The sequence below is a fragment of the Gallus gallus genome, chromosome 10 (assembly GCF_016699485.2).
Source record: "Gallus gallus isolate bGalGal1 chromosome 10, bGalGal1.mat.broiler.GRCg7b, whole genome shotgun sequence".
NCBI lineage: Eukaryota > Metazoa > Chordata > Aves > Galliformes > Phasianidae > Gallus > Gallus gallus.
Genome location: NC_052541.1, coordinates 4,610,306 through 4,635,708, shown reverse-complemented (window position 1 = coordinate 4,635,708; position 25,403 = coordinate 4,610,306). Strand labels below are relative to the sequence as shown.

The following is a 25,403-nucleotide window of genomic DNA, read 5'->3' as shown; positions in this document are numbered from 1 at the left end:
TATTTTGTGGCAGATAACCACAGGGGCTTTCCAACTTACCATACATTTCATTACATTGAGATATTGTTCTTGTAATGTGACAGAGGAACAGGGAGGCTGCAGTTTTCTGAGAGAATGTCAGCTTAATCAATCCTTTTAAAACATCAACAGGTACAAAGTGTTAAAGTACTCAGAATTCAGTGTATAAGAAGTACTTTCTTATGACATATAATTCATCACACACCTTTGCCACGGTATCAGCAATTCTAATCTTACCCTTGAGCTTGAAACAGCATATCACAATGAGTATCTCTGTCCATGCAAAATTATTAAGGCTTTCAGGCTGCTAAAATGCTCCATCCTCCTCCATTCAAAAAAGAAAGAAAATAATAGCAGAGTAGAAACCTTAAAAATACATATCCATATTTCTTCAGCTTGTAACACCAGAAGTCAAGTTTAGCAATGTTCACTTACTACTTTCCATACTAACATGATGGAAAGCAATTTACCTGAGTACACTGTAGTTATTCAATGCATACTAGGCACTCCCTATTCTGTTCCTTTACTGCTGAATGTAGATTTTCTCCATACAGCTGGAGATCTCCCAGCTTGCTGAAGGATGCGGACATGCTATGTGCAAACTAACATTTATTTTGCTAATATTGATCACAGAAGAACATTTAGCTTCTGAAAGCTGTGCTTATTGATACCTTCTCATAGCATAATGCACAGTATAGGAAGATGGAAGAGGCACTGTAATCCAGCATTGTTGCTAAGATCACATGGTAATAAGAAGTAGCACGGCATTGCTAAAGAAACTGGCAAACCTTTTGAACTTAAACATCCAACAGAACTAACTGATCACTCCTGGGCACTGCCCAAGAATCAATTCCTCCACAATTTTCACTTTGTTTTCTTTCCAGGCTCAGGTCTCCTGACAGACATGGAGTTCAGCTTTGTGTAAAGTAGACAGCATTAGCATCAGTGCAGCACAGAACGTCAGCTCAAGAGTGATGCTTTTCGTTTTCCTAATGATATCTGTTGTCCTCCGTGCACTGCTAGTTCCAGTTCCTCGACTCTGTGTTCAATGATCCAGTGTATACACACAATATCCACAAACCATGCTCCATAAATGCTCTCACTAGCACCATCCAGGTCATTAACGAATGCACACCATTCCCCTCTCCATCGCCTGGCTGAGGCACTATAAGAAAAGTCTAATACTCATGTTTCAAAATAAACAAATCAAGTTCATCAGATATAATTCCTTTTCACCTACAACTCTGCATTCAGTGATGAACAATTTCCCCAGCCTGTGAACACAGCTACAGTGTTCAGGCTGTGCCATAGATCCATCTCACCACATCCCTTGATAACTATTAATAATCTAAGTATTAATACCATTAATAAGTGTCAACTTCAGTGACACAGATGCTATCCAAACTGGAAGCTTGAACTCCCTGCCCTGTTTCAGTACAACCTCAGTGAACGCTAACCTTTCATCAGGCTGCCTCTGGGAAACTGCTACACCCGCAACAGTTTCCTACTGGCCACAGTCAACACAAGCGATAGTAGACTATAAAAATGAAATATGTAGACACAATTAGCAGCCTCTTAAAACATATATTAAAAAAAAAAAAAGCTAATACATCACACTTACACCCCAGAGGTGTTAGTTTTAGCTTCTGACATCTTCCTCAGCAATCTAAAGAGAAGCCTTAACTAACAGAAACACCTTTCCATGGAAATAGGTCACAGTTTTGAGCAAGCCATGGAGTACGATACATGAAGTCCCTTCATGCAGACGGGGACCCCACCGTACTCCCAGATCCACTCATTTGGGCACCTTCCCTATTCTTGTGCAGACACCTTTCAGCCTTTTCAGGGAAATGTGACAGTGTCATTTACGTGGACATGAAGGACATCTAGTGGAGTCTTGCTTGCTCCCAGCAGAGTGTGTACTTTTAGCCTCTGATCCCTGCTTTCTTATCTCTAGAACTGCATATGCTTGAAGCATATGCTTCCGTTCTCTGAGGACAGGGAGAGGAGTCCCAAACCCTTCCAATTTCTCTAGTCCTATTGTCAGCATGGAAGTGCAGTTCCTCTCTGGCACTCTGCAGCCTGTAGATCGTGCTGTCTTCTGGTCTTTCTCACAGACTCCTGTAGCCATGTTACCCTCCTCCCACTCCCTCCCAGCACAGAGACATTTCTCTGCTACCAACAAGTCTGGAATAGTCAATACCACAGCCTGCTGCCTTCCTAAGTGACACAGGTAATTGGTGAGAATACTGTGCACTTAACCTACTTTGATCCACCAGGGATTACAGCCTCAGAGATGCTGGCTCTTTGGACCCTATCTGGGAGCACTTCAGGAGTGCAATACATGGGCAGGGCCCTCTTCAGTTCCTCCTAGCTCAGCACCTTAGCACTGAGGTTACAGGCAGCCAGAGCTTCCTACAAAGAACAACAGAAGGCTTTTGTAGCTAGGAAATCGAACTCTCCTATACGGCTAAGTACAGTTAAGGCTGCTGTGGAAAAAACCCAAAAGACTTATTCAGATTGCCTTGTAAAAGCTTAAACATAAATATTTAATTCAGGATAGTTTCTAAATTCACTTTCAAAAAAACATCATTCACAGTATTTCAAAGGCTGAGGCACAGAGGTGTTTTATCTCTAAAAGAACAAGTAAACAAATGCAAGTTTTCCTCTGCTCATTTAGCTGAATATGTCAAAGCAAAAAGTTGCTAAAAAATTAGGAAAAAGTTAAATTACGCTCATTCCAAGAAGTTGGTATTTCAAACAGTGAAGTCATAACCTGGAAAGGAGGAAGTGAATTACTACAGATGAGATACTTCTAATGACATAGAACCAAATAGCTGCATTTGGTGTCACAGGAGTGCCAGAACTGACATCCCTGCCCCAAGGCTTTCCCTCTCCTTGCTGCCTGTGGGTCACAGGGGGTGTTCTTCAGGGACCCCACAGCACTTGTGTTTTCTAGAGGCTGCTCCCCCTGACTCATCCTTCCCATCACAAGAACAGAGAAATCCATTCCAGAGAAGCACAGTGAAGCTGCAAACGCAGTAGAACTGTGAGCCCTTTCCTTCTTTGTTATCTTCACTGACACCAAGCCAACAGCCAGCCAAGGTGGCTGGGCCCAAGAAAACAAAGCACAAAGCCATTAAGGAACTCCCTGTCTCAGAATGCAATGGGGACCGAGCGGTTTGGCTGTCACAATCCCCTTGGCCTGCTCTTAGTAAAGGAAAAGTCCATTTATCCTGAATTCCCACCCAAGAATTGCAAATTGTTCTAAGGTGGGATTACAAACCTATTCTGAATCAATTACTGCTTTTTGTATTGAAGTGAGGCTAACACATTGTGTGATGGCTCCAGGAGTTACCAAACGTCACAGAACTCTCCTGGACTGAGCGTTTTCATCAGCACCCACAGCCCTGACAAGCACTCTGGCCTTTTTGTCACTGCCCTCACCAGTGGTTTCCTCCGCCCCTTACAGTGCAGCTTTCCATTCTCTCCTGGAACAAGCTCTGCTGCTCACAGCAAATGTTCCCAGGCAGAACATGCTGGATGTCACAGGGGCAGTTATGACATTCTGCTATTCTCAGCACATTGAGAGCAAAACCAAAGAGTTTAAGGTTATTTTAAAATAATCCTCAAGTATCTTTCCAACAAACAATAGAGATAGAATAATTGCCATCTGAAGAAATTAATACAGGCATAAAATACTCCAGGGAATTTGCACCACAGAGTCTAAACATTCAGAGCAAATGACAAAGTTCAAGTTCCTTAATTTCCAGATGTTAGGTGGAGACAAATGAAGAAGCTACAGTAAGCAGCTAAGGTGGCTTCATATGTCTGGACATTGACCAGACCTGTCTCAGCCTCAGAGCTTGGAACCTGAGAACCTCAAGCTCACCAACGATTTTGGGGCTGTATTCTATCAAGTTAGAGAATTTCAAGAGAATATCAAGTTAGAGATAGAGAAATCTATCAAGTTATAGAGAAACAGTGAATTATGACTATAGCGAGCAAATGCACTGTATGTAAGGACTCTGACTCAGAGTAACCATTCAGCACCTAAATGAGAAAAGAGGCATAGTAGTACATAAACATCACAACCACTGTGTACCCACACACTCAGGAACCCCTTCTGCTTACTAAGCTGCCTTTCCCTCTGTGCTGCGATTCCCCCAGACTATACAGTTTTGCTACTCTTTGCCAAATAAGTCACTAACAGCAATAATGAAAGTCATAAAGAATGCATTTAACAGCGAGGTATCTCATCCTGCGGAAATTATTGCTTTGTATTAATATTTATTGTTTACCAACTGTATAATACGATGACTAAATGGTCTATTTGAGTCATTTTGTGAGGATGCATTTATATTTACAATGCTTCATGCGTTTTCCAATAGCTACACATATATATGTTAAAAACCTATATTCAGATATACTTTTTAAAATTAGCCTGAAGGCTACAGACAGAAGTATTCTCTGTTAAGCTGCTGTGTTTAAGCCACTTCAGTCATACCATTACCTCTCACACAGACACCCTAATTTCAGCTTAACTAAAGCAGACACCCATGGTTAGAATGCTCCACAGGAAGAGTTACTCTTGAAAAACGAGCGGTATAAAATTCACACCTTGCCTTATGTTAGAACAGCTCTCCCAGGCCCCAGATCTGTAATTCTGCTTCATAGAAATTTTATAGGCATGCACGTATACACACACACCCCTCTTAATTTATACAGAACAACTTGCTTTATTGTCACAGAGCTGCTACACTTGGGCCAGGGAAATTTAGGTTACTACATAGGAAAATGAGTCCTATTGTTTGTCCAAAACCAAGGATCACATCTGTGCCGACTGGCAGTTAGGCAGAGCCATCTGTCATTTTGGGGTATCCTAATGGGATTTGGCATTAGGAGATGAGGTTCTGTAACCAGGTAAAGATCAAGGGACAAGAATGCCTTGAGGCTTCAATTACCCACAACTCCACATTGTGCTGCCTTCAGAAATCTGTTCGGGGAACCATATTAAGTGCAATTCGTTGATGTTTATCATTCACATTTGCTGTTCCTGGAAGCAGAATAGCTTGTAAAATTAGCAGCTGTAGCTCTGCGTCTGGGAAAAGGGCAAAAAAAGTTGAACAAGATGAATTTTGATTTTATTTCTTGATATATATGACTTTGGCACAAACTCAGCTTAACAAAGCAATCTTGAAAATGCCCTTTATTTCCAGGTAAGCATTCCATATTTATATCCTGTATAACATTTATTTTATAATCATTTTTTTTTGTTTCTTCTTGTCTAAGTGAAAAAGATGCATTGACCAATAGTAAAGATAGGAGGAACTCGTAAATCAAGATGCTGGAGATACTTTCCTCTCATTGCATACAGAGAATGAAGCCCAAAGTATGTCTTTATGTTCTAAGGGTAATCCCACTAATCTGCTAGACAGAAGAGTTGAAAAGATTTAAGAAGGGAGCCTTATTCAATATTTTTAAAGGATGTAGGAAAAATAAACATCTCTTGGTGGCTCTGGATGCAGCGATATCATTTTTATTATTGACTTGAAAAAAAAAATCTGAAGCCTTCAGAGGTTTTCCGAAGGTATAAGATCTGTGTAGGGTGCACAGAGAGAGATGCAAGATAACATGCAAATCTAAAGACTTATCTGAATAAACCCAGTTTCAGGAAGAATCGGGGCTTTAACATTGAAAGGAAACAAACATTTGCTAGTCAAATGTCACACAGCAGATGCCAGGTTCCTGCAGAGGGAGACCAGTTCCAGAATTCAGAGGACCAAAATTCCTGCTCCATTCCCCACCCAGGTCACATTTCACGTTCTTGTGAACAATATTTGGAAAAGGGAACCACTACTATACGGTCCTGTGTCAAAACACAACTGAAACCGCCTTTTCCCCACCTGCCATTATAGAGCAATGGTAATTACTCAGTTCTCCAATACGTTAGTAAATTAGCTGCTACCATGCTTCTCAAGAAGGAATGAAATTGGACTTAAATAGCTGCAAAAATGCAAGAACTCATCTGTAAGCATGACACAAGCCGGGTTGATCAGCAGCAATTTACATTCTTTACCAACTCAATCCTTTTCAACTTTTTATTATTTTCCTCACGAGACTTTCAAAGGCTTCATTAGCCTTTTCCAAAGCCAGATCTCTGGCTACCACAGCTGTAATTTTTGAACATTTTTATATTATTTCAGGATACATAAAAGAACTCACATAAACGCATAGAGAATTCTACAGGTTTTCTCAGAGCAAGGCTAGAAGCTACGTACCACTGCTAACTTACAGCATGTTTTCCTCATGTAGACGGGGCAGCACTTCACCATTCTCGTAAGAGGCATCACTTCATACCACTTGTTATAAAATGGAACAGGATTATTTATTTGATTACTTCTGCCTGTTAACAGTTTAACCATCTTTATACAGGAAGAGGCATGGATTTAGCTACCTTTAAAACATCCTTATTCCTTACAACATGTATTGCTCATGATAGCATTCCAAAACTTTTCAAAACACGCTACAAACTACAGTTTCTGAATGTACCAAAATGTACCCAGACCTCCAGAAACCCCTATTTCTGTAGCATTTTATCGTTTTTAATCCTGTTCACCCTTTATAAGGAAAAATCTTGGTAGTCATTTTATGAGCACGAAATTAGATATTTTATGAAATGAAACAAATGCATGAATCGCTGTTGAGAATGGACAGCTCTGCTGGGAAAGGTGGCAATTCCCTACCCAGTATTCAACAATAAAGCAAAATGGATTATTGCAATTAGAGATGCAGTGTTGTGGCTGAGGCCCTGCATCAATGCAGATGGGTGTCTGTGAAAAGTAGAGCTACAAAACATCTGCCCTGGCCAGAGAAAAGCAGATAGCTCTCAGCAATATTAGTAAAGTATAACATGATCTGGATTAAGGACAACTTGTACAAACTTGTCTAGGCATTGAGAGAAAAGCTCTTTTATGAAAGAATCCACATAAGAAGGCAACAGCTGACAAGCTCTCAGCACAGCCTTTGCACAGGCAGTTTTACTCTTGGCCACAGACCGGGTTCATCTTCAGACAGCTCCATTAGGCCACCCTGCCTGCTCCTGGCTCCAGGCAGACTCTGTCCATCAGCCTGGCAGGCTCCTGTATGCTGCCCTTCCATTTTGCTCCAGCTGCCCAGTGATAGCTTTGAACCTCCTGCTCACAATCCTATCTCCCACATCCAATTCCTTCCAATCTTGCATAGCTCAACTGCTTATTGGATAACTATCTAGATTACCAGTCTAAACAAATTGCCTGTTTCAATTACTGCTCCATCTGAAGAATGGAATCCTCTAGTAAAGTAGCAGGAAAGTCATTGTGAGTATGAAACACGGCCAGCTGGGATGTCCTGAAGCACCCTGAGTAGAAACACAAAGCCAACAGACTGCTGTGCAGGGTCTACCATTGCTCTGCTCCCAAGCCAAGCATCAGCTCACAGGACACAAAGGCTGCCTGGAGGCTGGACCAAAGGATGCTCCAGAGGGTTTTTACATAGCTGAACTATCACAAGAATGATACAATTTCCATGTTACCTTAAAACATTTCAGCTTCTTTGGTATACAACTTTCTGCTCATGCTTTTACTAAGAAAAAATAATTAAAAACAGTATTCTGTTATTAGAATTTCAAGTAGCCAGTGGTCACAAGTAGTAAAAGTAATACATCAGAAAGAGTCCAGGTTGTCAACATTGGAAGAGCCTTTGATTTTTAATCCTCCTTGTCAATTCCACCAGCCAAAGGGCCACGCGTGGGACCCTCCCAGCAGGGTGCACTCCTGCCCACACTGCACTGCAGCAGGAGAGCCGGATGGCCACAGGAAGAAAGGGGCTGCAGGGGGATGCCACCATTCCCCTGAGCTTATCTGCAGGACCTGAGCTGCCTGCAGCCATTGCCAAAGAGAAAAGCAGGCTGTCAACAAATGCTGTTTTCTGCCTCAGAAGCAGGAAGAGAATGTCACGGACTCGAGAACGTGGCACAAAAAGAGGAGCGTACATGTCCAGTGAAGCTTTTCTTTGGGATTTAAATATTCCTTTTTCCAAACTTAAAAAAAAAAAAAGCTGCATTGTTCATGAAATTTAATGCTCTAACTTGGTCCATTTTCAGAAGGTAAATCCTAAAAAGCTCAGTGTGGCATTTTTAAACAACTGCCACCACAAATCTCCAGAATTTTGTGTTTCTAACCTTGCTTTTAAGTGCTTGCATGACTAATAAAGTGTGACATTGCTGAGATTTGCTAGCATTCTTTTCTGTAACATAAGTTCTAGCTGACAAAAATATAGCTAAATTTAGATACCTGCAGAAAACAAGAACCGTCGAAACAAAGGGCGGCTTAAGGATTAAAATTGGCTATGACATGTTTGTGCTCCAACATACGCAAGTTCACATAACCCCTTGTCTGCTGCCCCATTCGCAAAGTCTCAGGCTGGCTATGATAAGTAGTTTGCTGAATGCCAGCTATAAAAACCTTGCTTAGTTTGATATGCTGCTGCTCCAGCGGGTTATGCTGGTATGGCAGGTGGAGCCTGCTGGGTCTTTCAACTACAGGCTAAAAAATAATTAAAAAAGCCATTAACCAGGGAAAAGCAGACAGAAAAAAAAAATACCTCCTCTGTAGATAATAAGTGTGTGTTCAGAAACGTTACTTGAACTACAGAGAAGTCTCATACCAGGGCCTCAAAACTCTAAATACATTCAGATGCCATACTGCATCTGCTCAGTTTTCTACTGTCTACGCTTTCTTTAAATGAGGAAAAAGCAGCCAAATCCTTACTTGTTTTTCCTTACATATTTCCTCTCACATCCCTGAAAAATACGAACCCCAGTTCAGTATTAGTTCAACAATAGTCAAACTGAAGTCAATTGACGGTATATAAAACATGAATATAGAAGATATATAATGGGAGTTGCATCTAAGAAAAGAGAACTAAGAAAGAGAGAGACTGTTTAAATCCTGTAGCTGAATTTCAAGTGTTCAATTGTTTCCTTTTTTTGTTCTGTTTTCCTTTTTTTTTTTTTTTTTTGTATTATGCCAGGCAGAGACCCTAAAAGCCATAAGAGGATGACACAGAAACACCACCGCCTTGTAATACTTCTGCTGGCAGAATTAGACATGTTATTTAAATGTCAATTTACTGCAAAGAGAAATTCTTTTTAAAAAGAAAAATCAAAGTACCATTGGAAATTGAATTTTCAAGCCATTAGCTTTACCAGGCTAGTCCTGCTGGCATATTGAATGTCTGCTAGGTATTCTCATAATAAGGTCACTTTTTCCACTTCAAACTTTGCATTAAAGCACTGTAAGAAAAACAGCCAGCTCATGCAATAGGTAAAACTAAAATAAGAAGCCTAAATAATACAGCCATTGTGGAAGAGCTTTCTTCTTTTTCCTCACTGTAAAGTTAAACTTTTCTGGAAGAGGAACACCATCTCCCTCCTCCCACCCCCAGCCCCCCCCCCCCCCCCCCCCCCCCAAAAAAAAGAAAAATGCACACCCAACAGATAATGGGATCTCTCCATACTAATTAAAAAAATGTACAACATGAGTGAAAACTTGCATATTATGTTTCCTATTTATTTTCTTTGCATTCTTGCAAAGTTCTGTGTACTTTGTCACACAGAGAACAGTTCCTGTTTTAAGTATATGCTCTGAATTCCATGTCAGATTTAAAAACAAGCACTGAAAGACCCAAAGACAGCAGCACAACCCACAGCATTTGTAGCCTCTTGTCCTGGAACGAGCCCGAGCGGCAGCTCTGTGGGAAGCTCCCAGTGAGTCTGATGGCTTTGTCTTCCCTCCATGCTGCCCAGACAAACATTTCAGACCACAGAGACAAACACATCTTGCTGTCCCTAAACTTTGCAGAAGAATCCCGTGGACGATCCAAGCATTACTGAAAGAACAGCCATCCTGTACCAGATACAAATGCTTCAGACACCTCAGGCCATTCACCTACGTCGCACCATGCCAAGCACCTCTTTTTTGCCTGTCTTACAGTCTTACACAGTTTTGTTGATCTTGAAGATCTTTGAAGAAAACAAAACCTCATCCACCTATCCAAAGCAAAGAGGCTTAAATATTATCTTTCAGATTTCATCTCATCCTCACATGTTCCATTTGCCATGAGTGATGTTTTCCAAGCACACTGAAGTCAGCTCCTCCTCTTCACCAGAGGAACGGCCCAGAGATCAGACTAAGCCAGGATGGATGCAGCTTCCCTTTCAAAACATTCTTCACTTGACAAATCACAAGCAAAGCCTCCAACTACTTCATTTCTCTTGTTAGATCAGGACAGAACATTGGTAAGGCCCTGGTGCTCTACAACTATGCACAGTATGAGAAGAGGACTGAAAAAGAGCCATCGCTTTGGGGAAGTAATTGTGACTTCCCTCATAATCAGCAGCCTGTTCTCACTTTTCTTCAGACAGATGCAGGACCTGTGACACTGTTTCTACATTTAATCGAATCACCTCTGGAAGTTTCAGAATTTAGTAATAGTTTTAAGAGAGAAAAAAGTAAGGAAGTGGAGAGCTGAGGTTCAGGAATGGAAAGGAGTTGGGCGAGTTCTGCTGGGTACAGCCCGCAGGAAGGAGGAGAACGAGAAGCCTGGCTGCCGGCCTTCTGGTATCATCCACACAGGGCTCGGCCCTGGGATGCCCTCCCTGTGCTTCCCAGGCCCACGATAACTGACACGCAAACAGCACTGTCGCGTGAGCTGCCGGCAGCAAAAAGCTGCTAGCAGCAGTGGCAGACAAAGGCAGCTGATGCTTCTCTGCATCAGGACAACACGCAGCCAGCCCAGAAGGGATCGGCAGAGGCCCGCCAGGCTGGGGATGCCAAGTGGGAGGACGGCCCCAGGCAATACATGCTGCCATCCAGACTCCGGCTGTTCTAATGGCCAAGAGCTGAGAGAACTCATCTCCCACTCAGCTCCCCCGTGGTAACGCAGCGTACGGACACAAAGACAGACACCTACTGCATAATCAGGCCTCTCAAAAGCGCTAGCAGAGTTCTCAGCGTTCCTGTGATACCCAGCATCATCAGAGCCTTCTAGCAGTGTCGTGCCATGAGCTGGAATACCAGTAACATTCATCCTTCTGCCTCTAGGAAAAAGTGCCAGGGGTCAGCAAAGGGCAGTGAGAACAGGCAAACCACACAGGAAGCTACTTTGTCCTCTAATGCAGAGGAAGAGCAGAGATCTAGCTAAGAAAAGCAGGGCTAAAAATATCAAGAAGAGGGCAGAGGTGCTGCACAGTGCAGGCGTACTGGGGCCACGGGAATGAATTTGCAGCTGGTTCCAACCTGCACTGATTGAAAGTCAGGTACTTGCATGGGGAGACTTGAAAAAAAAATTTATATTTCCTATCTCTCTGTACCCTTTTTTCCAGTTTTGTTCCTAGTAAAAAAGCTTGAAACAAGGGACAGAGAACAGAGAAAGAACAAAAAGTACAGGGGGAAAGGTCTTTGAAACCCCATATTTTTTCCATTAAGAACTTGGAAGTTTAGGGACATATTAGGGACATAGTTTTGAAAACAGAATATTGCCTTTGCTCTTTATTTTAAATTGAAAAGTGCTCAGCCAGCCCTGATCTTAATTAACTTGAAGATAAAGAGACTGTTAAGTGACTGCCATGTACAAGGCAGAATAGCACAGCGCTGCCAGAAAGAGAACAAAAAAATGCAACTGGAAAGAACTGACCACAGAGCTCCATCCTCCACAGCCACAACAGAGCAGGATCACCTACACCACCCACTTAAGCAATGAGAACTGCAAGGCCACAGCCTCTTCCTATAGAGACTGGGGGGGGGGGGGGGGGGGGGGGGGGGGGGGGGGGGGGGGGAGGGGAATGCAGTTCTGTCGATTTTGGGAAAACATTTACATTGGGAAATATCACATGGTGCACATATCTGCTCTATCTACAGCAATGGTGGAAAGCACTCCTTCGATGTTACGCTGGATCTTTGCTCATTTGTCAAGTAAATGTGTATTTGTAAAAACACAGTTCTTTGTACTTATTAGCAGGTTATTCAGCCACTCTCATGTTTGGTTAGGTCAGGTTAGGTCAGGTTTGTAGAGGCAGGGCTTTCCCAGATGAACACAGCCAACCCTGACACTGTGGTGTTCCGTCTGTTCATATTTTGAAGTGTCAGTGACTCAAATGTGTTCCTGTGAAAGCCGGCTTCAGGGAGCTTGTCTTGACCAGTTGTCCCTTTCAGGCAGTAAGGATTACAAACTCAACTACATGAAACGTGGGAAAAAAAAATATGAAAAAAAGCTCATTCTAACAGGAAAATATAATGCTTTTCATCTTTTATCTTTCATTTTCATTGATGACTTTCATTACACAGTTCAGAAGACCACCCTTCAGCTTGTTCTTGGCTCAGACATACTGCTTTTAATTTATAAATTATGTCTCCTTAGAAAAAGAAAGAAACCACTCCCTTCTGCCAGTCATATTGTCCTTGTTTTTTAATTACCACCAGCAAAGAGAAAAGGCTTTAATGCCTAGAAGAAATGTGCACATATTTTCCACCACAAAGAAATTCATCAATGTTTAGCACAATGGCATGTAATTAATAGCTTTACTTTAAAATTCAGGCCAGGCTCATTACAATTGTTTGCCAAGAGATATACACTTCGTGTTGCCATACAGAACATTTTTCTCCAATTGTCTCTGCTGTTCGGTAGTAGCAGGGCTGTGAATACAACCCAACACAGCGGTGGCAAAGCACCACCAGAACAGGCTATGGCAGCCCTTTCCACTAGGAAGGCTTATATTACAGGACAGCTACAGGCAAAACATGAACAATGCTGCTGCCAGGACTGACCCCTCATGTCATGGAGCTGACCATTGCCATAGTAAAGTGCTGCAGAATTTTCCAGCTGAGTGCTGAATGCTCAGTGCAGAGAAGCGAGGCTGGTTTGGTGATAGGTGCTGCACACAGCTTGCTCAGAGAACTGCAGGACACAGCCCATGGTGCTTTAGCTGATACTACAGGCCCCTGCTGTTTCCCTCTCCCATTTCCCCTCCCTATATCACTGCCCTATTGCAAAGGCAGCAGATGACCTGCACTCTCACACATCAGTTTAAGTTCCAGTTATGGAAACCTTTCCTTCAGTGGCAATGACAGGTACCAAAATTCACTCCACTTTGGCTTCCCTGCACACCTCCCTGCTTCTGCCCACCTTAGTTCTACTGCCCTCTTCTTTTGCCAGTGCAGCGTTGCATGGGAACTGCTGGAAACCAGGTATCTTATTTGCAATCTAGTCTACCAGCCTCAGTCATTCACTGAGAAAAGCTCTGAATTCTGCAGTTTAGAAGTGGCTTTGGTGGTAGCAAGTTTTGTTGGCTTTAGCTGGCAGTCATCCCCTTCCCAAGCCATGCTTGTTTCTCTGTCCCAGTGCCACTGCAGGCAGGCTGCCCCGTGCTGGGAGCTTTGGGTAGAGTCCTGTCTGCACACAACGAACACGGAAGAGAAAACAGCTGACTAAGTATGATACCAAAGCTGAGGAGTTCAGATGCAGCAAGTTCATTTTTCATGCTGTCACAAAACCTTATGCATGTGTTTACACAACAGATTACCTGCACATCCTTGTGTCCATTCACTCATCCAGTTGTGCTTTGAAGATGAGTCAGGACTTTCTACAGCCTCTGAAGTTACAAATCCCAGACACTGCATATGACCAGTTTTTACAGTACTGCTGTTTGCACAAACTGCTTTAGACCAGTATAGCTTGTAACAGACTAATGGCACTTGCCTGAAATACCCTCTGCCTGGAGCTGCTGTTGAACCTTCAGGGAAGTGTGAAGTAGGTTTTGCTGACTCACTGGCACGACTGACTTGCCATCCCACACAGCAGGCTTCAAACAACAGCCCCCACGCTGAGGTTTGAGGACAGGTATGGGTGGGGAGTGGGATTGCACAAATCCTGGGAACAGCTAAAAGCCTAAAAACAAAGCTAACTGCTATTTTGAGAATATTGTTAATTCATAAATCAAACTCCAGATATATGGCTTTGATCTCTGTATGTGTGTAGCTCAAAATCAAGTTGGGATCTCCAGCTGTTTACAAATCTGCTAGTTCAGGACACAGACAAAAATTGAATCAATTATTTGTTACTCTGTCTGCTCCCACCTGTTGAGTTTTGCCTTACGCTTATTTGTGAGTTCTGCAGAGCAGGGGCAGCATTTCCTTGCTCTGAAATTGCACAACACCAAACAACCTCAGCTGCACACCGCAACCCAGAGGCATCTGCAGTAAAAATAATAACATTACCCATCGCAGTGTAGCGTCCAGTATAAACACAGCCTTCAAAAACGCTTCTTGCCACTGACACTTAAAGATCCTGAGTGCCCAGGGAAGGTGGATTCCCAGTCCACCCTAAAATTTTAAGCTCTTCAGAGCAGCCAGCCCTTGACCACTTGCTTCCTTCAGAAGCGTGACCCTCTACTGGCAGCCTCTGATTCCATCTGCAGGCATGAGAGCAAGTAAAGGTTCCCCAAAGAGAAGAGGAGCACAGAACAGTGAAACAAAGACAGAGAAAGTATTTTCAGCCTATACAGCAATGTCCACAGCACTAAAAATATAACTGCAAAGATAAAAACCACTAAAATAAACTTCCTTTCAGGATCATTTGCAGTAAGCAAAAAATAAAAACAGCATGAAGAGGAGATGCAGTTCTCCAATAGTCTTTAAAATTAGATCACTCACCTAGAAATTGTTCAGATAAGAGGCCCTCCCATGTTCCAGCAGCAGCACAAGTCACAAGCTTTTGCATAGCACTATTCAAGAGGAAACAGAGGGATGGCAGCTTATTAGAACCACCATTCCTATCTTTTGGTGTTTCTACTTCAAGATCAGCAATAGTCAAAGGCAACTCTCGTACTATTTCTTACTTATGAGACAAAGTTTGACCTAATGGCTTTGTTTTCCTTCAGAATTCCTCTTCTCTGCGAGAGGATCCTTCCAGAAGATAGTCACAGTAAGGATGATTAAATGCCATTTTCTTTTTCATCTTTTTTTTTTTTTAAGTCACCCAATAAACTGCTAAAAACAAATAACATTCACATAACACTTCACTCTTTCTCTCAGTAATAATTGTTTGCTTTCTGTATTCAGATCTGATTAGTTCTCAAAACAGTACGGCAAGATCCAAGTGTGGAGTTTGTAACCCAAAGCTTATAAACCTGAAGAAGAAAGTTAAAAGTAAAGCAGCACTGCTTTCTTTTTTTCCCCTAAATTATTTACACTTCCATCATTTGACATTTTTGTCTGCATAAAAGAGTTGGGAGTTCATCTCCCTATCTTAAATAATGGGAAATCTATCCAAAAGTACCTCGCCAAGCTGGTCAGAACTGTTATCTGTCAGTCTTGTTGATGAAGAATTCAGAGGTTCCAGACAAATGAGCATGCTGTACACATCTATTAAAAACAAAAACAACAAAACATCTCTGTAGTGAGCTAGAACTAAACATGTGCCTATATACATATAAGACTATAAATAAAAGTTAGTTTCTTGTTCATGCAGTTGAGTTGTACTTAGATGCGTGTACTCACTCTTGCCCTTCAGCCCACTTCTCTCTACAGATATGTAACTCCTGTTAGGATATACAGAATTATACCTAGGGCACCTAACCAAGTCTCTAAGAAGTTACCCAGTATTTTGGCCCCAACAGTTCAGGCTGGGATTACTAGCAAGGAATTCCATCTTCTCACAGCTCCTTTCTAAGAGAGAGTGAGAAGGAAGGACTGATAACAGCAGAGTGCAGAAGGTTCTCACCAAACCCATGAATGGAAGACACGGTTCTCCCCAAAACATTTGCTATGACTGACTTTGATCTGGAAGGACGGAGAGGAATAATACTGATGGATAAAACATTACCATAGCATAAGGATCTACTGAGCAGTGATTGAATCAAACTGATAGGAAAAAAACCACAGAGCCAAAGCACAGTGCAAGTAAGTACAAGAGTCTGTTTGGATGGGGGCCTCCAGAAGAAGGGTGTGCCCTTCTATCACACATTTGGAAGCACAGGTGCCATGTCAGTGGTAGGAAAAACAGCAGAGGAAAGATGCATGATTCTTAGCTCATATTAACGACATACAGAACTAATGAAAGAGCAACTATTACCACAATCTGAACTACTGCTCATGCGTTGTGCTTTCTGGAACGTAGCACAGCCAAGCCAGAACCACAGATGGTGTTTTACATGACAGCAGTCATGATTATTGACCCTTGAGTCATTTGGAAAAAAATAAAGCTCCACAACTACCAGGATCAGGTCACACTAGAGGAGAACACAAGGAGGATCACTGGTTTTTAAACATCACATTTACACCGATTGATAATTATCCCCCAGCTGATGGGGAGAATTTCAAGTAAGCAGTAAAGCAAATTGAATATCAGAATAAAAAAAAAAAAAAGAACTGAAACAAAACAAAGGTGAGCTTTCCAGTAAACTGCATTGTGCTGTTTTAATATGAGAAGGCCCAGACCGAAGAAATTTGTTTGTTTTTTGGCAAATTTTAGGGCCAAATTGCTTAGCTTCTCTAAACATTTGCAGCTCTGGAGGCTAAGGGAACATTTAAATAGTTTGCTGTAACATATGCTTGTCAGAAGAGGTTTTTTATTTGATAAAGGCAAGCCAGAATCAAATCTAGTGTTTCACAAACATCGAAACTAGGGCTTGAGCAAAATCGGGATAAAGAGTATGAATGAAGCAGAACTGCCCAGGTTCCAAGCTCCTGGCTCAGGAGCGGCCAGAGCACATTTTCATTTTGACTTGTTCAATATCCCAGGTTAGGGCATTTATCAAACTCAAATTAATAACTGATTAGGGGAAACACATTAGCTGTCAGGCTGCTGTATCACATGGGCTGCATCATTTGCAGCAAACAGAGCCAGAGTGTAAGGCACTGCTCTGCTGCAGCCAAGCCTACAGGCAAGTTCCTGCAAGGACACCCTGGGCACATGCTTACTTGCACTACCGAGGCAAAATCCTGTGTTCATGTTAAAAAGCCCAGAGCGAGTACTTCTCTGCTGGAGATTTACCTTATTTATCTAACACAGCTACTTAGCAAACAGGACTGTATGTGGCTGCTTAACACCACAGCACAGAAGATTGGTCTGTATCCATCCCCAGCTCTGCCTGTGAATGCCCCCAGAAGAAATCCCTTAGGTTAAACTGCACAGAATGCAAACGGGGAAGGATGGTGTTTCTGTGGAGTCCCAATGCCTGACACTGAGGAAAAACCATCTACAATGCAAAGCATGGCAATATTGCTAGTGGGAACCACAGGAGGAGAGGGAACGCTTTCTAAGACATCTGCAGGGAATATTTTACATATTGAAGTGTATTTTCTCTTAGGGGACTATTTCATCACGCCATTTGATTATCCATGAAGTTTTAACGACCATGTTTTTAAAGGTTTTTCATAAGAATGAAATTCTGAATCAAAAGACTACGAAATCCCAGAGGGGAAGAGTGTTTTACTTATGTAGCCAACCATGACATCGGGGGATTAAAAATGGAAGTGGGGAAAATAAATGAGTCTTCATAAAAATTACACCAAGTGGAAAAAAAAAAAATGAAGGGGGGAAAAAAAGCCAATACAAATTGGCCATTTGCTGAATCGTGAAGTGTTCTTGAGTAACTTCAATTTAGTAAAATCAAATGCAGAAAGGTGCACTGCAGTAACTCCTGTTATGCCCACTGCTCTCTGGGACAGACCCTATCCCTGACCCCACCTCCCCTTTCCATACACAGCTCCATGCCGTTCCCTCAGGCCCTGTCACTGCCCAACAGAGCAGAGCTCAGCGCTGCCCTCCGCTCCCTGTGAGGAGCTGCAGCCACCATCAGGCCTCCCCTCGGCCTGCTCTGAGCAAACGGAAGAACAACGAACTCCAGAGAAACTCCAGAAAATTCCAGCCTGACATGGCTGCTGGGAAGGCGTGGTGCAACGAAGAGAGCAGTATGGGCCATTCAGCAAGGCTTTCTGGAGCCCAGCCATGCCAGCACTCAGGGTGATGGCAGAGCAGCTCCCCACCCTCAGAGGCCCCACTCCACCACAGCCCAGGCCCTCCAGTACCTGTTCCCATCCCAACCAGCCGAGCACCGCCTCCTTCCCTATCAGACCTGGCCAGGTTTGCACTGGAGAAACAAGTTAAAACCAAATTCTCCCTAGCATTAATCCAGCTTCCCCAGCTTACTGCAGGGCCCCTTGTGCCCCAGCAAAGTGCTGGGAAGCCTGGCTGTTATGCTGTCTGCTGCTGCCCTTGGTGTGAATGAAAACCAAGCTGCTTCTGCTGACTCCCACTCTCAGCCATTTGTAGCAGACAGAATGAGAGCAAAAAAAAAAAGGGATTCCGCTGAGGAAGGAAACCAGGAGGGCACAGGCGTGGGCAAAGCAGCTGAGGAACAGAAGGCAGCGTTTGTTTTGACTGATGCAAGCTGACAAAAGCCCAGTAACATGTCCATTTGCACAGCTGTATGTTGCTGGGGACATGCCACGACCACACAAACGATATTCAATGTAACAAACCGGTAATACATGAGAGTGTTTTTTTCCCCACTTTCACACATAAAAATGTGATATGTTTCTATTTCAAAGAGAGTCACACCATCTTTCTAGGCAAACCAGGTTTTCTCAGAATTAAACATAGGATGGTTTTTTCCTGTGTAAAGTAGCATGGGTTCAAGCAGGACCAATCCACACAGGGTTAGGACACCACAAAATGCAGTGCCAGTCAGCAGCTGGTTTGGGCTCCCAGAACCACACACAGCACAGCCAGGCAGGAGATGTTCAGGGAGCACTGAGCTTCATGTTAGCATCCGCTGCTTTTGTTCCCCCAGGAAATGCAAATCACCATCTGGTTGCTTTTTTGATAAAGGAAGGGTTAAAAACCAGGTGTAATGGGAAAGATTTCAGCTTCACTGAAGAAGCACATTTAAAAAAAAAAAAAGTATAAGCCTAGCTGCACGAAACCATCTGGGCTTCTCATTATAGATGGGCCCGAATCTGAATTGCACCTAAGCAAACCTTTTTGGGTTTGCTAACTGGGACTCGGGGTTCCAGGGCTGCCTGTGCAAGATGATGCTCAGTATGAACACAGAGAAATCTGGGTCTGGTCTAGGCCTTATCACAAGATTTCAGATTGACTGAGTGTTAAAGCAAAAGAATAGGTTTTCCCTCCCCCATTACCAAGGACAGTCAGACCTTGCCTCCCTGCTTAACAGAAGAGATGAATAATTATTTTTGAGATTTATAGCAAAGTGCAATTGGAAATACACACTGTTGAAATTTACAGTATGACAGATGTACATTATGATATTAAATGACTCACTTTGCCATTATTTTTCAACAGAAAAATATTTTGATTTAGCAAACCCATTTCCTTTAACTTAAATGCCAGTTCAAACAGCCACCTCCAGTGAGCAGCAGAAGTGCGAAACATCCCTGGGCAGCATTGCCCGAGGCCTTAATGCACAAACTGCAGGAGAGCTCCTCAGTTGCAGTGAACGGTGTGCCTGACTGTAACAGGGGAAAAGGAGCGTTGCTGGTCCTAATGGCTAATCCACCAGCAAAACTGGAGAAAATAGTCAAAACTAACTTTTCAGCCACCTTAAGCCCTGGTCCTCCCTCGAGAAATGGTAGAGAATGCAGGGCTATTTCTCAGCCATTTCTCTGCATGATGAGGTATAAGATCCGCATCACACCCAAAGTCCAAGTGGAGCATCCCCATTTTGGAAAAATTAAATTATTTACTTGTGTACAAGTTAAGGCAACAGGCATTTTCCAGGACTTACCTGTCAGATAGTATGTCCTAGCATAAGAGAATCTGGGTGATTTCACTCACAGAGGTCTAGTAAAACCGTATTTCTTCACCTTCTACATGAAAGTCTTTTTTGTACCTTCTTGAAGGCTGATACAGCTTATCTTCAGGTCACTGAATATCATGAGACATCATTCTTAGAGCTTTAGTAATTTTTATTGTTTAAATATTTAAAAAGAAAAGCTCTGGGGATGTGGAATTGCAGTAGAGTACTTATCAAAAATTTAAGGTGGAATACACAACAGAGATGCTTTAACCGTTCTTCTCTGGTGCTACCTGCCTTCCCAGAAAAGCATTATTTACTGAGATAATTCAGATTAAAGTTAATTTAAGAAATACAATTACGTTAGAATAGAAATCAAGGCTGAAACAGGAGCTTCCTAGCACCCAAGAAAAAAAAGAATAAAAGCCCCTTAAAAACAAAAAAGCAAGGAAAAAAAAACAAAACAAACAAAGAACTCTTCAAACTGATGAGGCGCCATAAGTTCTGCAGAGCCTTCATTGTTCAGATATGGCACTCAGCACAGGTCACAGAGAGGATGGTCCCATGCCCTTCTTAGTTTCCTTTCTCTAAATGTAACCTCAATGCCATGTTTGTTGACTTTACAGTACTTGGTTTTAGGATAGTCAGAAATTATTGATGCAATGCTCCCTGTGTTATGTTTATTTTGAAACAATGGTTTAAGGCAGTGAGTCAGGTAACAGTGCAGTTGAGCTGCTGCACCAACAACATTACACACATAGACCTGACACCCAGTAATGCAAATGCACAACAAAGCAGCATCAAGCTTCGGTAATCCAAAATAGTGGAATTTGGTAGGAGAGAGACCAGGTGGGTGTTTGCTGCTAATTAGGGGAAACAAACCATACAGTCTGGACAGTGGACATTCCATAAGACCATTTCCTGGGAGTAAGCTAACCAAAAGTAGCTGCATGTCCAAAACAATGAGTTTTATTATCAAGCACTTCTAATTTGTACACTAAGCTCCTTTTTTTTTTTTTTTTTTTTTGTTCACTCAACTCACATGAATCGCAGGTGTTCCAGTACTAATAAGCCATTTGCTGTTCCTATTCTCTCTGCACAGCAAATTGCTGACCACTCTTCATTCTGTGGGTCTTTGAAAAGCAGTAGACAAAACATACATGCAAACTGCTTGAGGGCAATGAAACCAAGGAGTCAACAGTTGTGCAATTGCATTACTGGGAAACACTTCCATGGACTAACCAAACTGGTCAAGTGACACTTGAGAGAGAGAGGGTAGAGAAAGAGTTCTAGAAGAAAAACATAGAATAAAGCACTGCCAGAGCTTGAGAGGCAGCTTCTATATGCAAACTTCATCATAGTTTGAATTAGAACTACTTTTTGGAGCAGAGTTGTGCAGAGCTGAGCTATACTTCAAGAACTCCCCTTCATTGTAGGACATAGAGGCTGCAAGCTGGCCAGGAAGCTGTGCTGTGAGGGGAACGGTACTGCTCACCAGAGGCTGGAAAGTAACACGCTGGTATTTGACACGGGAAGCACTGAAAGATGAAAGCTGGGAAGGTGAAAGTAGGTACAAAAGAAGGGAAGAAGAACAGAAATGACAGGCTGGTAATCATAGAAATGGGCATAAGGAATTATTTGAGCTGAAACTGCAAAACCTGGGAGATCATCTAATACTAGCTGTAGCCCACTACACAAGCTCATTGAACTTCCACAGCACTCATGTAAATAACAAGGAAAGTCCTAGGCTACAGCAGCCATAGACACAAAAACAAAGAAAAGAATCTGCTTACCCTTAGGAAGACCTCAGGTGCATAGAAATCTCCTATAAGATACCCTTACCTCCACTGCCAACACTTAAATGAGGTCTGAGAAGGGGTGGACCCAGGATCCACCCCTTCTGGTCACTCAGGTATATTACATTGCATGCACCTGAGTTCCCCTGGGTTGGTCCTCCTTTCCCACCAGGTGCTCAATTGCTGTTTCCAGCCCTGACTTAGCATTTCTGCTATAAAAACACAAGAAACTACTGAAATGTTTCAGGATTGATAGGTGAGAACTCTGATACTCAGTTGTCTAGCCAAACCCTCCTCTCTCCTGCTTGTGCACAGATGCACACAGAGGCAACTTCAAGCTCAGTCACATTTGCCAGGAACCAGCTTGCTGTGCCTGTGTTACTACCCAGAGAGAAGTTGAAATCAGCACTAGCAGCTGCAGAGCACCCATAGGGATTCTCAAAGCATCCACTTTGTCCATTCAGCCTAAGGAGAACCTCTCCTCACCCCTGGCATCAGGAAGGAGGGAGGCTGTTTTACTTGCTTCTCCTACAAACCTTCCTTTTGCTTAGCTCTGTTAAGGCCTGAGGATTTGGTCCTTATTAAATGCAGAATAAGTATTCTCCGTAACCTCCCCCACTCCTAACTGCCTGACTTGTATTTCACCTACCTTGTTTGCAAGTAAACACGGAAGCGTGAGGGATTTAGTATCCACAGATTGCTAGGAGTGGTGAGGAATGCAGGAATATGCTCTGTCATTCCTTGTCCTGAAGCTCCCCTCCAGCTCTGAATGACAGATCCTTTCTAAGAGCTTACATATTGCTGTGGGGCACTACACAGAGATAGCTCTAAGTACAATAATACATCTCGATGGGTAATGGTACAACTGTTGCTATTTACTATTGCAGTAATTTTTTCTTTTCTCTGAGTTGTTATTTTTTGTTCTCTTTCCCTGGGAAATACAGAGAGGTTACAAATTCTTGGGTACAGTCATACATACATATTACAGTAACTGTAATGATAACAGATGACAAAATTCAAGCATTCGCTTCAAAAAATATAACAGTGTACTCTGGAGGGGGAAAACAGTCTATTTTTTCCTCAAGAAAATATTTTCTATAATAAATATATCTGGACAGTTTACAAAGTCCTCAGAGGCTAAACAGTTAGCTGTAACAAGTCCGATACCTGACACATTTTTCTTCAGGGTAACTTGCTTCATTCAGAGTTTTAATGTTTAAATAAACTGCTGCCCAAATCAATAATCTGCAAAATCATTCACTCCGGGTAAGTTCTTCAATCCTTCCCCCCTGTTTAAAGTCAATTTATGCACTATGCTACAGCTACCTCCAGATGCATTTCATTCCCTTCCCACTCCATCTTCGAGCAGCCCCTCTGCAGCTTTGGCCATGTTCCCCAGCGAGGAGGTCCGCAATCTTTTCTCTCACGCCGACCTGCCACAGACAGCTGAGAAGCCCTTTTGTCTTGTCTCTGGGGTTTAGATTACTGCTGTATTCCGGCAGAGACAGTGAAATCTGAGGGCAAACAGCTGGAACATATCTGTTAGGCTCTGCCTAGTGACAGTAACTGAAGAGGTATCATTGCTGTTGGCTTTGATAATCTCAGATAAAGGAGGTGTGGGAGAAAAAGCCTTCGGCTCTATTGATCCAGCACTGTTTTATTTCCTTCTCTGCACTGAGTTTGTAGATATCTGCTCTCTTGCTCTTGTGTTTTCTAAATGTCTAAGAAAATATCTTCCCAAAGACTTCACACTATTTGCCTCTTCAAAAATCTGTAAACTTCAGTGACACGCAGTCCCAACCTAGCAAAGCATTTAAGTAAATGCTTTAAATTAAGTGTGTGAACACAGCTATGCTGGCACAGGTGGAACTGCTCATGTGCCTAAACCTCTCTTCAGTAGATGCCAGGATTCATTCTGTGTGCCAGGGGGCAGTGTCTGACATATGTCTTCAAATCTCTCTAGAAACTGAACAATGATGGAAACACTTGGGAGCTATGACATCAAACAACTGTATCTAAGAAACTGAACAGTGGCAGCTGGCCATCTCTCCTGCTCCTTCCATCTCAACCGGCTATCCAAGCACCCAGCTCCTACCTCACCTTTAGCTGCGAGAAAGCAACAAATGCCCTTTGTTTCTTGTCTTTGAGGAAGGGTAGACAGGTAAGGGTTCCTCCACTCTCCTTTGTGCATCAATACATGATGGAAAGCGTCATGCTTCCATTTACAGAAAAATCACTGTAGTCAGCTGCAAAAACTCAAGAAATAAGTCTTTGGGAAAGAATTTTCCCTACTGGGTACGTTTTGTGAAAAATGAAGCAAATGTAAAGAGAATAACTTTGCAGACCAAGGAAACATCCAGAAACTGCTCATTTGTTGCTACTCACTGTTCTGAGACTACAAACAAGGAGAGATGAGCAAAAAAAAATAGAGCAGAAGAGAGAATTCTCTAGTATATAATATCTTTCCCCAAAAAAGCTTTCGACTCTTTTTGTTTTATTTCTGCTTGGAAGAATGAGCTGTCCTGACTTGATTCTACCCGTCAATCACTGTCTACAGCAGCCTTGCTTGGCTGCCTAGTCATTAGGACTAGCTAATAGATTCCCTCCTCTGCCAACTTATACCAGAAAAGCTACCAGCTAATGAGCTCCATACCAGGGCATGATGGGGTCATCTCAAAATAATATGCCAGGAAATAAATTTGACCAGAAATACTTCAGAAATTTTTGCACTACCCATAGTTTTAAAATATATTTTACTGTAAAGGAATCAAATTAAGATTATCTTTAAAAGCCAACTGAAAATATATTAGACTTTTCTGCATTTGGAGGGGAAAAAAAAGAAACCAAAGAATAATATAAGCAAATGAGGATATTTTTACAGACTTGCCCAAGTTACCAAGAAAGCTACAGGAGAATGCTGGAAAAAAACATCGTGGAGACAGACTGAGGAAGATTCCATATCCTAATGCTGTGATCCCAGAATAAACCTGTCCGTTTGTTACACATCCAGGTGTTATTTTTCTGCAGCTTCTGAGATACTTAATGTGCTGTTCTACTCTTGAGATGTGACACTGTGAAGATGGCACCTTCTTACTCAACAGATCATCTCTGAAAGGATTTGCAGTCTCATTTCTGCTCGTGTTAGGATTTCAGCTGCCTCTCATGATTACTGTGGAGTTCTGCAGATCCAAGTCTAAGAGAGTTTTCTATATCCTTTGGTTTATGTGACAGTATAGCACAAAGACTAGAGCATCTCAGATCAGGATGAGATGAGAGTATCCTTACTGAATCCTTACTCAGTCAGAGCTTTTCATTAGTCATACAGCACAACAGAGTAAAAGGGCACTGCCAGCACTGCTAAGTTCAGATTCTTGGACCAGCTGTGTAGCCTCATGGGCTTCAAACTCTGACACCACTTACACCTGTGCAACCTCTGGGAAAGTCATAGGGTGGCACAGGTAGAAATGAGGGCAGTATCTGGCCTGCAAAAACATTTTGTGCATGAAGCAAAAAGGAGCTACTTTCAGAAGGTCATCAATTCTTCCATAAAGCTCAGGCACTTGTGGAAGGCTGGAAACATTTTAAATGAAGGCTTAAGGACCACAATGACAACTGCAATGTGTGCAAATATTATATAGGCAAGAATGCAGTCTTCATTGATGTTTCATTTGCAATGCCACTTCACAGTGCAGCTATTCAAAACAAGTCAGCATCAACACACTGTGTATTTTCAG

The 25,403-nt window shown here is 42.4% G+C and overlaps 1 long non-coding RNA gene across 1 annotated transcript; it reads right to left on the bottom strand.

The window, feature by feature from the left end:
- Positions 1–9,637: 9,637 nt before the first annotated feature.
- LOC124417120 lies at positions 9,638–21,711 on the bottom strand. The gene is made up of 4 exons (XR_006931108.1): positions 21,667–21,711; positions 15,394–15,479; positions 14,769–14,839; positions 9,638–12,294 (listed from the first exon to the last, which is right to left on the bottom strand). It is a non-coding gene; the product is annotated as an uncharacterized LOC124417120 (long non-coding RNA).
- Between the last annotated feature and the right edge of the window lie 3,692 nt (positions 21,712–25,403).